This window comes from Staurois parvus, unplaced genomic scaffold (assembly GCF_062004578.1).
Source record: "Staurois parvus isolate SC_StPar_1 unplaced genomic scaffold, SC_StPar_1.0 ptg000131l, whole genome shotgun sequence".
Classification (NCBI taxonomy): domain Eukaryota; kingdom Metazoa; phylum Chordata; class Amphibia; order Anura; family Ranidae; genus Staurois; species Staurois parvus.
In genome coordinates, this window is record NW_028317927.1 from 11844618 (window position 1) to 11857701 (window position 13084).

The window sequence follows — 13084 nt, forward strand, 5'->3', positions numbered from 1 at the left end:
GGTCATGTTGGAAAATTTGCGGCCGATTTGGATGATCGGCCAATTTTTCCCGGCAATGATGGGCAAATCGGCCGATCGCTTTACCAATAAAAAATCTGCGCATGAGCCGTGACCTGCAAGGTTGCCAGCATTCTTTTTACAGAAGAAGTACACTATTATATTTTATATGAAAAAGTCTTGCGGTTGCAACAAATGTATCCATTTGTATCCAAATAAAAACATAATATATTTGTATTACTGTCACATTGTATGGTGTGCTCCCTTGTCTCTGTCAAACTGGTTTCTTGTCCCATTCTTTCGTGAGCATTGGTGGCAGCATCGGCAACGGCACCGACCGATTTTTCATTTATCGGCCGACAATTCGGCCGGTAAACGGCCCGTCTATGGCCTGCATACGGGTAGTTCACTTGATGGTTGTTCCATGTAGCGCAACTAAATATTGTCTATTTTATGAACCTTTAGCAGTAGTCATCAGGTAAATTCAAGGGGAACACATAAAAGCAAAGAGTCCAGAAACAAATACAATGATAGTGCTAAAACCCATATATCCTGGATTCGGAGAGACCGCGGGTGCCCGATCCAAGAAAACTTGCTGTATTGCAGAGGACACTGGGAAATGTATGTTCTTAAAGAGCACAGCACAAGGGATGGACTTCAAACTACAGGAGCCAAGATCCTTATCTTCAGAGGAGGAGAGAAAGAATTTTTCTTCCTTGGCGAAGAAGAGGGACTAATTATTTTACAGAGATGCTTCCTGTCAGCTGCAGTGTGAGAGGAGAGAGAAGCTGGCTGCTGCACTAAGCACTACATAGATATAGCTATGTAAAACATTAGAAAAAGTGACCAAACTTCCTTTACTTAGTTCCATACCATGTCAAAATGGGAGAATGATATTGGCAGAACCTTTCCCATGCACAAATGGAGAAATTCCCTTAAACTTCCACTTACCGTACCTTCACTATCTGTGCCGACCACTTGGAATTACTGTATAAAGTACTACACAGATGGTACAACCTTGTATACATTATTTAAATATTACCCACCTCATCTGCCTTATGTTGCAGAAATTCAAATGGCTGATACATTTTCAAATAGCTGATACATTTTCTCTGGTACTGTAATTTAGTTCAATCTTTCTGGAATCAAATGTTAAAATTAATTTCAGAATTTGTTTCTTCCGTTATTTTGAACACCACGGAAATGGCACTACTACATCTTAATACAGAGGAGATCCCCAAAGCCTCTAGAACAATAATTTTACATATATTGCCATCCACTAAACTTAATATTGTACACAAATGGAACTCCAACTTCACTCCATCTATTACAGAAGTTAAAGTGATATTAAACTTAAAAACATTTTTTTTTAACTTAATGCATTGTTGCATTAAGGTAAAAAATGTTTTTAAGTTCCCTGTGTGAAGGGGAAGAGAGGAGAGAGGAGATCAGCGTTGTACACAGCTGCATCTCTTCTTGCCTCACTTTCTCTTCACACAGGGACTCGAACAGCAGCAAGACCAATTGGCTCTTGCTGCTGTGAATTAAGTACGGTGAAGAGGCATTAAGGGGGTGGAGCTAAGTCTCGCTGTGTGTGTCTATGGAGTGCAGCTTCATAGACACACAGGTCAGGAGCAAGAACTCAGCGTTTGTCCCCATAGCAAACAGCTTGCTGTGGTGACACACGAAGAAGCGGAAGAGCCAGGATCGCTGGCCCGGGACCTGAGAAGAGGAAGATGTAATACAACTGCTAGTGCAGGTGAGTATAACATGTTTGTTATTTTATTTTAAAAAAATAGTTTTTAGTAATAATTTTAATAGTGATTAAAACTGACACTGTTCCTTTGATCATATATTTTCAATGAAAAATACCTCATTGCATAAATTTAATTCTGCATGTTATCTATGGCTTAAACATCCTTACTGTAAGGGTTAATCGCTGATCTCCAAGCAAGGTCTCACACACCCTCTCAGTTGACCCCATGACTTAAAGCTGAGTTCCAGCTGAAAAAAAACTGTAGCTGCTGACTTTTAAAATACAGCCACTTACCTGTCCCTCGGTCCAGCGGTGTCCTCACCACCACTTGTTTCACTGGCCGTTTTCTGTCCCGGGCAGGGGTGGACTGATAACTCAAGGGGCCTCCGGGCAATAGGGGATCATGGGGCCCCTGTGTCCTCGCCCACATTCAAACCACACCCAAAAAAGCCTATGAAAGGTACCAGGGGCATCTCATGGGGCCCCCTACTGACCCCGGGCCCTCGGGCAGTGCCCGAGTTCCCAAATGGTCAGTCCGCCCCTGCTCCCTGGCATCTTTAGTGTGGGCACCTGGCTGTGACAGCTTGCAGCTTCACAGGTGAGTGCCCACTTCGCATGCGCGAGAAGTGCCTAGGCGATGACAGCAGAAGTAGGAGCGGGTACCTGTCAAATTCGGGTGGCCGCTCCCTCCCCAGCTCCCTAAAGGGGCCAGTCTTTAATGGGGAGAAGGGGACAAAGCAGTAGCCTCCCTAGCGGTCTGATTATGTCAGTGTTTCTGTGCTCAAAGCGGTACTTTTTTTTCCATGGAAATATGTTGTTTTTTTATTGTAGGCCTGTAATTTTTAGGAATAACTCACTGAAATCTGCCAGAACAAGAGTCTAGTAAACATCCCAGGTATGTTAAATTTGAAACACAAAATCATAAACTATAATTTAATAAATAATAATATAATAATACATTTAATTCAATAATATAATCAAACCAAAAACACTGAAATTTGAAATATAGCGCCAAGTTTGCAGATCACTGAGCAAAGTCGCAAAATCATTTTCAGTGTCTGATGACGAATTTCCCCACAAATTATTATCACTCAATTCTGCAAGTAGTTCTAATTTACTATCGCCGTTCTCTAGCTGGTCTAAAACCGCTTTTGACCTAAAGGGATGCTTTTTGGACGCCATGGACGTTTCTCAGTTTTCAGGCAGAAAGAACAGTAAAAATGCAGGCAGGGCACAGGACAAAGCACTAGGGATAAAATGTATGTGAAATGCTTTGATACAGTAATGTTATACTATGTGATTTTAGTGTATTTAGTGAATGTCACGACGTCGCAGGGAACGGAACCCAGAAGACAGATGCCGGTATCTGCCGGAGGAGATGGCCGGGGACGCTGCAGGAGGGACATCGCGGGAGCGCAGGACAAGGTAAGTCCAGAAGAGATCCCGGAGCAATGCTGCAAGGTATTCCCGAGTGTAGCTCAGGGTTACCGCTTGTGGTGCTGAAACTTTACCCCGAGCTACACTCGGGAATACCGCCAGGGAGGTTAAAGCGGAACTTCCCCATTTGGGTGGAACTCCGGTTTAACGAAATGCTCATTTTACAGCACCAGATGGCTGTCACTACTTATTCCTGCTGCATACTTTGGTTTTTTTTTTGTTTGTTTTTATTCTGTCGTTTGTGTTTCATTTGTAATCTGTGTCTATTGCTCTATGTGCACTGCCAGTATTTTGCATGGCACATTATGATAGTATGTTAAGTATTAGCGGACTTTGTGTGAACCGTATGTAACACCCTCCTAGGTAGGTGCTGGGGTTTGTATAGTTAGGATAAGTACAGCTGTGTTTCTCTAACAGAGAGACTGTTGGGAAAATCTAATGGGATCTCTGCCTAAGAGTGTTGTAATTGACTGGTCAAGTCTGCCCTTGATGCTCTGCTGCTGCTGAGTTTGCCTTAAGTTCTGCCTGCCTTCAGGAAGCTATAAGAGCTTTCCAGAACCTGGGAGGGAACTAGGCAAATGAGCAGCATGAATACAGGCCTGGCCAATTGCAGGGGAGGGTGGCCCCCTTACATGCTAGGAGTGGTATTTTTTTTTTGGTGTTCTGTGAGCACTTGAGTTCAGCGTCTTTCCCGGAAGAGGATTGAACCAAGCCAGGGTGGCCTTGCCTAGCACTTTCTGCCAGGTAGGCCTCAGGTGGGTAACCCGAGGGCCTGAGGTTAGGAAAAGTGGCCCTAGTTCTACAGTAAGCTGGCTGAGGGGAGCTGTCTGCCAAAGCTCTGTCTGGTATCACTGGAGAGAGTTTCTTGGAAGACTGGAAGGAAGTTGCCATTCTGTCCTTGGACTTGTGAGTACAGACTGAGAGATCTTGGGGACTCTGTGTGCTTTGCTACCCTCTGGTGCTTGATAGTCAGTGTGGGTCTGAGGAAAGGGAACACTGCCTAGTGTTCTGAAGAGCATGTCAAGCTGTTGCTACTGCAGTGGACTTTGTTCAGTTCTATTACTTTTTGACTGCCACAGTCTGCCGTAATAGGCCTGGAACTGAGGAGCTTGGCCCTGCAACTACTACTACCTCTAAAAGGGACTTTGCTCACTCTTAAAATGCCTGTTGCTACAATTTAAAGAGAAGTCTACTATTTGCTTTCAGTCAGGACTTTAAACGTACTCAAATAAGAGATCAGCTAGATGTCCTCAGTGTGACTAGGTCTAATTTTGGAGTATCCTACTGAATTCACCATCCCTATTCCCAGATCTACAATAAAACTCCAAAACAAACATCCCCTAGACTGGTCATTGAAAACAACGAGCGAAAAAGTGTGTGTACCTGGCTGTGGAAAATACTTTTTGCCTGGCAGAGGGGCAAAGTAAGGGGGAAATCTGGGCAAGAATACAAGCGGCTCCTCCAGGAGTAGTGCAACACGTACATTACGAACCATGCATTAATGATACTCATGGTTATTTTAAACTCTTTATGTGTCTTATACTTGGCCATGTCTATACTGTTTAAAATTCAGTAATACACTTTCTTACCCTGCTCTGCACATTCTCAGTTGCTCTCTAACAACTGAAAACATAGAGGCTGATCTTCTGACAACCTAACGATTTACTGCTGCTCAGGAGCTCTGGGCTTCAGTAAAATGTCAGCCTTCAGTAAAAAGTAACAAGAACAATGCTGGAGGCAATTTACAGCACACACTAACTTTGGTAGCATAATTATTAATGTGGAATGTATATTCCTTGCTAAAAAAACATTATTTTTTATCAAATTGTTATGTGTAAAGTTCCTCTTTAAATTTAAGTGCACTTATTTTTCTTGGTTTAGCCAAATATGAAATATAAGACTTAACACATCTGATTTGTAAAATAAAATGAAGAACTGATAAAAGTTCTTACAGCTTAGTACAAAACACATTCAACCTTCCTGGAACAACTTGTGCTAGAACGATTATCAACTTTCCACAATTCATCTGCAGAGGTCAGCAAAGGCAGTGGATTGTAGAATCTTCATGCTGTGTAATGTGAATGCTGCGTGACCCTTTCAGAATTACTCATAACCCTGCCAAAGAAAAGATGCCAGGAGTTTTTAATCTTCATTTTTCACAAATCTTGTTTTAAAGACGTTTCTTTTCCAGCATGAAAGGGAAGCTAGGCACACATTATATTTCTCACCAGAGAAGGTATAAATCGTTTACAGGTGAACACGTAATCCAAAAAAAAAAACTACAACAGTATCCTAAAGATAAGCAGGTATAATAAATGATTTTAATATAAATGTGTTCTGGGTGGGTGCTGATGAATTCAATGAAAATGAAACTGGGGATTCTGTTTGAGAGAACCTCCCCATTTGTGTGAAATTCTAGATCTATACTCTTCCAGTAGCGACTGTTGAAAATCTAGTTGGCTTTATTCTATTCTGGACATGCATACATTTAAAGAAGACCATGGGACAGAAGAGGGTTATGATTATGGAGGACTCTTTCTATCTGCTGGCATCTTCCAATCAAGGTTTAAAAGATAGGATCACCTTTGGATACATGTTACACCTGTATTCAGGGTGTAATATATTACTGTATGACTGGTCCCTATTCCCCCCGATGTGACAGCTAGCAGGGATGTTAGCTGTCACAATGTTTTTTTAAATGCGGCCATTCAGGGCTCCACCTGCCCAGCCATGTCATTCATTCACAGGGTTCTGTGAATGGGAAAATACAAGTTCTCAATGCACTACCACAGCACTGTTGAGCACTGTGGTAGTTAATTGATTCCTCCTGTCAGTGTAAAACTGCTTGCTTGCATGAAGTATGAGCAGACAGATTACATTGACAGTCTGCAGGAGACCTGCATGGCACCAGCGATCTGCTGATCACTGCTACAATGCTTTCCAGGCTCCTTAAACAAAAAATTGCAAATGCGCATATTTTTACCAAGTGTATTTATTATTTGGTTAAAAGGTGAACTTATCCTTTACAATTGTAGTTTTCTATGTGAAAAAGAAGAAATATAGATATGATATATGATGAGGGAGACTGCCCTGTTATAGAGACAGTCTTGTTTAAGAGACTGCTTTGTCAGAGGTTGCCATTTTAGAGATAGACTGTCATTCTGTAAGAAGCTGTTGTGTTAGTGAGTGCACTGTTAGAGAGGAACTAACATGTGCGTAAGGCTCCATGTACATGAGCCTACCCTGACCTCCAGCCACGGGAAAACGCAAATCGCAGCAAAATGCGGTAACCACGGTACCACGATTTTGCTGCGGTTTCCTGTGGTCAGCGGTAAAAACGTTCCTATTCTGAACATGATTCCTCTGCATTCAGGAGATGGAGGTTTAACTTCACTTAAACATGGCAGCTCCTAATCTCTGCTAAAAGTCTATTTGTACATGGACGCATAGGCTTTTGTGGAGTTGAGTTTAGGAACTTTGCCAAAATAATTCCAAAAGCTCCTAAACTCGAGTTTCGGAGCTGCTCGTGTACATGAAGCCTAACTAATCTGTTACGTTATTGTGGCACTTACCACTTCAGGAGCCGCTGGTGATCATGAGTTCTTTATTCCACCACAACTCTTAAAGCTGCTTGGCCCTGGGGTTATAGGTTGAAGGCTGCTCACACTTGTGTATTTAAATGGCCGCTAGGCTGCTTAACCTCCCTAGCGGTAGATTATTTCAGATTTTTGGTGCTGAAAGCGGTACCATTATTTTGCATGGAAATATGTAGTTTTTTTTATTGTAGGCTGTAATATTTAGGAATAACTCACTGAAATCTGTCCGAACAAGAGTCTATTAAACATCAGTATGATAGAATTTGAAACACGAAATCATAAATTATAATTTAATAAATAATCATAAAAAATAATAATATAATAATAATACATTTAATTCAATAATATAATCAAACCAAAAACACTGAAATTTGAAATATAGCGCCAAGTTCGCACATCACTGAGCAAAGTTGCAAAATCGTTTTCAGTGTCTGAGGACGAATTTCTCCACGAATCATTATCACTCAATTCTGCAAATGGTTCTGATTTACTATCATTGTTCTCTAGCTGGTCTAAACCCGCTTTTGACCTAAAGGGACGCTTTTTGGACGCCATGGACTTTTCTAAGTTTCCAGGCAGGAAGAACAGTCAAAATGCAGACAGGGCACAGGACAAAGCACTAGGGACAAAATGTATGTGAAATGGTTTGAAACAGCAATGTTTTACTATGTAAAATTTGTTTGGAAAAAAATGAAATTTTTTTAAAATGTTCAAATTTCCCTCCGCCGGTGGCGCCCAGAAGTCCCGACGTCACAGGGACCGGAACACAGAAGCCGGATGCCGGCATCAGCTGGAGGAGATGGCTGGGGATGCTGCAGGGGACACATCGCGGGAGCGAAGGACAAGGTAAGCTCTGCAGGGACTCCCTATGCAGCGCCGCATGGCAAGCCCGAGTGTAGCTCGGGGTTACAGCTTTTGGTACAGAAACTTTACCCCGTGCTACACTCGGGAATACCACCAGGGAGGTTAATAAAGAGCAGTCTCTGTTGCGCTGTGTGTTCAGTAAAGGATTAAATGTTAGATTGGCACTCACCACTCCTGGCAGGTGACAGATCTCGTCCCATATGCCTAGCGGTAAGCAGTTCCAGCCATCACACTTGGTTTTATCACTTGCTCAGTGTCTCAGCTCTGGTGTAGCCACTGACACAGTCTTGTAATTATATTCATAATAAGTGTCAATTTTTTATTGCAAGAGATTACTTATGCACTGGGTCATCCCTGCTAGTGCAACCCACAAATGGAATGAGCTGATTGGACGATATTAACTGGAGTCACATGCATCCGAAAGAACAAATGGAAAAAAATTTATTTCAGATTAATTTGTTATGTTATGATTCAGAGATTCTGATGTTTCCACCTCCATCCAACCCAAACACAATAAGTAAGAATTGTCTTATTTCACTATTGCGTCATGTCATCTGTATGAAACAAATAAATACAAATGAATTCATTGTTTTGTTCTAATTTATTTTGGATTAATTGAAATTCATTACTATTGTGATTCAGGGATTTGTATGCATCCAAATTCTCAGAATAATAATAATTTAAAAGCAGGGGGAGGATAGCCTGGGCAGAGGATAGGTATAACACACCTAAATTAAGTTCTTCTGTAGTCCATTAGTATTACTTTCTCTTTAAATTGGAACTAAAGTTTGCAGTACTTAATACTTACATACCTCCAGCCATGTAATGTCAACAATCTCAGCCACCACTCCTGATACCTTCTCCTGGTCTTCTGGCTTTGTCATCTTCAGCCCAGAGTAACATAACACTCATGCATTTGCATGGGAGTTAGTTCATCCCAGAACCATGATATTTAGAGATTGCTTACAGGGCTGAGCATGCACACTCATTGTACAATATTTGGAGATTTGCTAGCAGAAGTTCAAGAAGATTTTATTGACATTCTTTTCTGCAATAACAATTTTTATCTCTAAAGTTCCACTTTACTTTTTCAAAGATTGTGTAGCAAAGTAAAACCTTTGCCTTTACAATAAAATGATTTGCATGGCTCCACCCACTGTCCTGAAATTTGTGATAATCCTCTTATTTTTGGGATATGTAATGGAATTAGACATGCTCTAAGAAGGCTTTAGTGTGCTACACAATTATTTTTAAGTCCTTTGGTACCTTTTCATTATAACCTATATAGTCATACTGTCTGTTTCAAACATTGTGATTCGATGAATTTATCCTATTTAGTTTCAATGTTATTGATGTACTTTTAAAGTGGTATTGAGCCACTGACTATCTCTAAACTAGCCTATTTTGTCTGAAATCTATACAGAAAAAGTACTAAGTATCTAAGAAACTGAACCAATATTCATTTATATATCGGAGGAGTATGGATGTCATACAAGGCAGAAAGCATACCCCTGCTGTCTTCAATTCTTGTAACATGCAAAAAATATTATCTAACGAGATGCAACCATCACTCTCCCATAACATGATGTATTCTGCTGTGACAGAGCAATTAATTAGTTTTTTGCTGTTTACAGTTACTAAATCAATTACTTTTTCATAATCCCAGCCTGAGTCATTGGCACACTGCACAGTCTGTATGGCAGTGGGAGTTCAGCATTCTTGGCCAACATCTCATCTCTGATTAAAACATTTCAGCATTAGAAAATTTCAAGTCTACATATACAATACTTCTCATGGAAAACTCAAAGGTACTTTAAGAGAGGAAATCCTTGCAAAGGTAAAAACCTTGGTCAACACATAGACAATAAATAATAAAGAATAACTCTTCCCAAAATTAATCTGAAGCATGGTTCAGTGCTTGCCTAAAACATTGGTAGGGTGTTCCTTCAGCCTTTGCACAGCAGGACTAGACACAGATATGCAGCCTCCTGTTCGGCAGTGGATTTTCCATAAAAAAATACATTGCAAAAATAACACGTAGCCTCGCTGAAAATCTGACCTAAGCAATATACATTTATGGAAGTGGGAGGTTTCTGACAGCAGTAAAGGCTCAAATGGAGCCACCCACAAAAGAGAAAAGCTTTACTTAATTGGGAAATATGTAATTATCAGATTAATGATATATTATTGCTATGTTAAGTATAATTCGAGTTCGGCACACCAGCTAAAATTCCTAAACAGGAGAGTGTGCTGAGGAAGGTGTTTAGGAGATACTCAGAGTTCAGGCAGAATTCAGGGTGTTGACTTGAGGAAACAACTATAGTCTTATACAACATGAGGCTACTGATAGAAACAAAGATAGATAGATAGCAAAGAACAGGCTGTGCAGACACTTTCAAGTATGCAGTGACCTTAGCGGTTTGGAAAGTTTTACTATATTTACTGAAGTTCCTGAAAAAATGTAACATTACAATAAAAGCAACAATAAATAAGGTATGGTCTCTGCTAGCTTATTGGAAGCTCCCATATGATTTGTCTAAGCTAGATATCCTGCACAACTCATTTCATTCCCTATTACTGTAAATAATCATACCTCATGTAGTCCCTCAGCCTGAGCTGCTGTCAGAAATCATAGGGTCCCATGTAGCCTACCTGACAGTGCTCCTCGAACATATCAAAACAATATTTTTACTAAAAATACACTAAAATTGTTATTAATGGTCACAAGCATAACTCTGCTTACATACTTCCTGCTATATCCAAAAAATAGAACTGTACAGAGTTAAAAAATAAAGCTCTGCGTGTGAATGAGGTCTTGGGGCTCATTCACATGGTCTCTGTGGCCTGTGCTGTGTGAATCAGCTTTTTTTATGTGGCTGGAGCTGTGTAAAGGCAGCCTATGTTACGCTATAGGGATTCAGCAGCTGTATGAACACAACCCCAGGCCTTAAATGTACAGGTGTGTGGTTACAGATGGATGGCCCTGAACACAGACAGTGTGCATTCAAGGCCATTCACCCTGCAAATGTGTTTGTACAGTCTCTGCATCCCAATAAAGTAACAGGCAACTCCAGTTGCAGAAACAAGACACTCATTTACACTGTATGGGCCGGAGAGCCCGTGGGAATGAGACCATCATTTTTTAATATTTTCATATTCAATATTCAATTTACATTTGTTTACACTTTTTTACAATTTTTTTTTCACAATGCTGTTGGGGAGGGAGGGGGGAGGGCTTAGGTGAAATATCAGGGATCTAAACAGAGTCCTGATGTTTCATTTATGAGACAGAGAAAGAGATTCAAGACAGATCCCCAATTCTTTTTCTAGAGCTTTAGCTGCATTGCAGATGAATGAACAGGAGGTGCACTGTACAGGAGCTCCCTGTTCATTCACAAACTGAAGCTTAATAAACACAGTTGACTATGCCTCAGTTATGAATACAGTAAGTGATCAGTACTGATCACTCACGGTGTCCATTTAGAAAAGGAAGGGGCCAGTAAATATGACAGTATAGTAGTAGAACACACAGCAGAAGATACAGGGTGGAAGAGTCAGGAGTATGTAACATAATGCCTCCTGATAGTCACTGGTGGCAAGGCCAGTCCGAATGTTGGCATCAATGGGAGAAAGATTCTCCCCTTGCAAGGCTTTGGTGGTCAAGGAAGAAGTTTTCCCCCACCTCTTTCGAGGTGTTAGTAATCAATGGATTAACCCCACTTACCCCCCTTCCCCAGTATAGGTGGTCAGTAAATGTCCCCGCCTTCTTCCACAGAATTTCTGGTTAGCAATTTTAAAGCATTGGTGATCACTGGTATACCTCCCATCCCACGTGTTGGTGGCCAAGGGAAGTTTCCTGCTTTTTCCCTTAACCACTTGCTGACCAACATAGGTATAATCATCTTATCAGCAACTATTACAAGATCATAGCTGCACTGGGAAAGGCTACTTGTTAGAGTTAAAAGAATACAAAAATAATTTTTTGGAAACTGGCCGTATTTGGCTTGTTAAGTCACACTAACACCTCCCTTTGTTTACATGGCTGGGGATTCCCCACAAGTAAATGAATGGAGCAAGGTGACATCACTAGTTGCGAAAGACACACCGTCACTTCATTAGCAAACACTGACAGCAAGGAAACTGTCATGTATAGTTGGATATTTCTAGTGCTACTATACATGACAGGTAAGATGTCCAGTGTTTGAACAAATGTCCAAACAGCTAAAGTTCAGTCCAAACTTGTGTTGAGACCAAATTTTGAGCTCATCCCTAGTGGTGACATCACCACCAGAACTATGCACATACTATCAGAGAGAAGATACCGCCTAGCAGAGATGTGTAAAGATGTGGAGCCGAGTGGAAGGACAAGTGTTTCAGCATCTGGCTCTGGTATACAGTCCAAGTCTGCAGAAAGCCCAAATTTCTGGAAATCTCTGGACAGTCCTGCAGAATTTGGGACACAAAAGGGACAAGAAATTGTATAGCCCTACATACACATTTAAAGCTCAGTTTTAGATGTAAGCCTTTATGTTTGAGAAGCTTTTTAAGTTCATTTGTGTATTGGGTGGGATCTGTATCCAGTCATGTATAGTAGCTTGTGTTGGAAAGCTGTCTGTGGGGAAAAGAAACAGGAACGGCACAGGAGACTGAACCACCAGTTTTCTAACACTCCTCTAGGGCACTTCTGTATGCCAGACCACAGAAAAGAATACATAAATGTACTGAAAGGTCATTTCACATCTGAACCTTTTTTGAAATGCTCAATATGAGGAGGGGTTACACATTAAAATGAATTTATATCTTAGGTAAACTAACTACCAAGAGTAAATCAGACTTCCAGATTCTTCACACTTCAGTGGCAATGAGTGACTGTCTAAAACCTGTCAGTTTGTTGTTTATCTAATTAGATAACAACTTGCTAACTTGTTTACATTTTATCTGTATACAAGGCATTCCTGTACATTTTTACCTGTCATTATCCACTTGCCCTCCAGAGGATTTACCCCCCCCCCCCCCTCCTTTCCAGAGCATTTTTTGCGATATGGTGCAACTTTAATTAACAATTGCGCGGTCATGCAACACTGCACCCAAATGAAATTTATATCTTTTTTTTCCCCACAAATGGAGCTTTCTTTCAGTGGTACTTTATCATCACCTATGCATTTTATTTTTTGCGCTATAAACAAAAAAAGACCACCATGTTTGAGAAAAAAACTATATTTTTGACTTTTTGCTATTAAACATGTCCAGTAAAAACTTTTTAAAAAACAAATTCCCTCATAAATTTAGGCCAAAATGTATTCTGCTGCGTCTTGGCTAAAAAAAAAATCCCAATACATGTAAATTAATTGGTTTACGTGAAAGTTATAGCGTCAACAAATGACGGTATATACACTGGAATTATAAATTTTTTTATACTAGTAATAGTGGCGAT